The following is a 3521-nucleotide window of genomic DNA, read 5'->3' on the forward strand; positions in this document are numbered from 1 at the left end:
TATTGACATAACCGTAAAATAAAATGTAAAAGTCTTTGTAACGAGCTGTTGACAACGAGTGTGCGAATTTCCCCACAAGTACTTCTCCGCCCGCCCCGCCAGACCTATGGTCGACCAACTCGGTAAAAGTACATCTTAGTTTTACCAGACCACTGAGCTGATTAAGAGCTCTCCTAGGGCTGGCCCAAAGGATTAGATTTATTTTACGTGGCTAAGAACCAATTGGTTACCTAGCAACGGGACCTACAGTTTATTGTGGAATACGAACCACATTATAGCGAGAGATGAATTTCTATCACCAGAAATAAATTCCTCTTATTCTTCACTGGCCGGTCGGAGATTCGAACTCGCAGCCAGCAGAGTGCTGGCTGAGAACGGAACCCACTCTCCCAACGAGGAACTTACCTACTGCCCAATTCTGATATGAGTGTGTGAAAATATGCACAAGTAAGTCAACATATTTCAATGATTTTATGATTAGAAATTCATTTTTTTTTATTTAAGCAATAGTTGTTTGAAATGGCGGATCAGTTAATAATATATTGATCTTATTTCTGGATGATATTTTAGCGATGGCCAACCACTCAGTTGACAAGGAATACCACACATAGTTTTCTAAATTCAGATTTATTTGTGAGAATTTTATAACAGGCTGAAATTAGTACATACACACAGACATATAAAACTCTCTGGATTTACCAAAAATATTTACTTTTTATTCAATGATTTCTGATGATTCATTATATATTCTTGTAAATTCTTGTAATTAACTAAGTTTTAATTGTTCAAGTATTTTTTTTTAGCTTTTTATAGGAATTCATATCGGATATCATTGGCATTAGTTATATATATTATCACAAGCCTGATATTTGAAAAATCTCCGTCACTTTCATAACACTGATATGTTCAGTCAATGAAAGAATGTTATGTTACTTGCAATGGATGTCTTTGTGTGTGTGTGAGAGAGAGAGAGAGAGAGAGAGAGAGAGAGAGAGAGAGAGAGAGAGAGAGAGAGAGAGAGAGAATGCACACGGTAAGACAGCGGCCACTAGTTTTTCTTTTTAGCGCCGCTACTACCAAACTGCGAATCTCCTCAGAGAGAAATATTACGATCTTTGCATGTTGCATAAAGTACATATTTTATAATAAAAGTTTAGGTTCAGAAGATAAAAGATAACATACAATTTTTTTTCCCTTGAGCTTCTTTACAGTGCAGAATACTCTTGGAGATTATACGTTTGAAAACAAAGTGTTGAATTGTTTTGATACTTTCGGCCTAGGCAGTATAGATAATTTCGGCACTGTTCTTAGGCGGGGGCGGGTAAGGCGAACGTGGATATTTGGTGGTAGGTGGCAAACCTATTTACGTGGCATAGGCGAGAGTGTCATTGTTCAATTTCCTGGCCTCCAGATCCATAAGGTACGGTAGGCATGGCCGCAAAAGCCATTTGCTTGAGATTACTGCCAGAGATTATCCTGATCCATTCTCGCAGATTCCTGGTCGTACTTTATCCCTCACGGGGGATTCCAGAATTCCCTCATCGGCAGTCAAAAGTCAGGAGGAAAGTGGAAACGATATTTGAAGGTTCCGGAATCCCCCGTCATAAATCAGACTGGGAATAGGAATATGTCAGAACTCTGGATAATCCCACTGTCCCCTTCTGAAGTAAGTGTTCCGGTGGTCAAGCCCACCAAAGTCGATGCAGGTGGGCAATAGCGACAGCGAAAAACAATGAGGAACCATTTCTTTCAAAAGAACACCTGCATCTCAAACACAACCCAAGTAGTCTGTCATGTAGATGATCAAAAGCAGTCGAGATTACAAAATATTTTTATTAAAAAATCATGTTCTGTCGTGTAATCACCGTTTTTATTTGGCTATTCACCTTATACACACACACATATATATACATATATAGATGTATAGTATATATATATATATATATATATATATATATATATATATATATATATATATATATATATATATATATATATACATACATACATACACATGTATATATTATATATATGTATATATAACATGTGTACAAATATATATGCATATGTATATGTATACATATATTTATACACACACATATAAGTTATGAGTTATATATATTATATATATATATATATTATATATATATATATATATATATATATAGCATATATATATATATATATATATATATATATAGAGAGAGAGAGAGAGAGAGAGAGAGAGAGAGAGAGAGAGAGAGAGAGAGAGAGAGAGAGGGAGAGAGAGAGAGAGAGAGAGAGAGAGAGAGAGAGTGTTATTGCAGAAGATCTATAATGTTAATCTTTTGACTGGCATAATTTTTATGTCATCGACAATGAAAAAGGTGAAATTTCAATGGTAAAAATAAATGACAAATCATGAGAAGGAAGAATTTTTGTGTTCAGGTAAACTGGATAATTCTCCACCGCGTACGTTCATGATATATTTATTAATTTTCTTCGTCCCGCTAACATTTATTATTTTCGTCCAGAAGTTGACGGTGGGTGGGGGCGGGGCGGGGAGGTACAGAGTCTTTTTACAACATCACTTCCAAGTTGTGAGTCAAAACCGGACGGATTGTATACCATTCAACCAAACCCTTCTAACAGAACGACTATGTTTATCGCCACTGCCGTCGGTTCCTAGACATTGGACCGACAAACGAGTTGCCGCACTTTTTTCAGGATTCGCAGATTAGCTAAATAGGGACATTAGCTTCTCAAAAAGAGTGGCAAACAAAATTAAAAAGTTGGTAACGGAATTGTTCTTTAGTATATATGCGAGTTGCAAATAATTGTGAAAAATAAAACTTGCTTTAATTATTTGGATGAATATACGAATTACAATTAATATGGACAATATGCGATTTATTTTTCTAAAAGAACGAAACAATTTCTAATGTTAAAAACATACAGCCTGGGCAGAGGAGAAACGGAAGTGACCGCATGAAGTCACGCCTCTTATTTAACCTCCATAACCCTCCTAATCCCTCGCGTGAGGCTTTGCCTTCTCCAAGTAGCGGCCAAAGCAGAGATGATTATAAGAATGAGAGGTTATATTGTTTAAGCGAGCTTCTAAAACCATTCAGCGTTAAGTGAGTGTGGCCGTTCCCCATTTACTCCTGTTAAGACGATTCAGACTGGCACCTCTCGAGTGCCTAAAGATTTCATTGTTCAGGGACACGCTTTGTTCTTTAGGTGGTCACCAGCGAAGAACCATTACGAGCTATCAGAATTCAGAGCTTTTATTCAGGTCGATGCAAAAGCACTTATCCCTTCAGGCAAAAGCAGAAGCAGACAGACGCCGAATGTATTTAGCTACAGGGTAAAAAGAGCTGTGTCATGACAAGAGAGAGATTCTTCTGACAGTGCAATCCTTCCCAGGCAGGAAAAGGATGAGTCTTGCCTTGATTTCACAGACTGAGTTCGTTGTCTTGTGTGACGTAGAGTCATTTTTTTCTAATTGGCTCAATCATATATATATATATATATATATATAT

This window comes from Macrobrachium rosenbergii, chromosome 23, assembly GCF_040412425.1.
Source record: "Macrobrachium rosenbergii isolate ZJJX-2024 chromosome 23, ASM4041242v1, whole genome shotgun sequence".
Classification (NCBI taxonomy): domain Eukaryota; kingdom Metazoa; phylum Arthropoda; class Malacostraca; order Decapoda; family Palaemonidae; genus Macrobrachium; species Macrobrachium rosenbergii.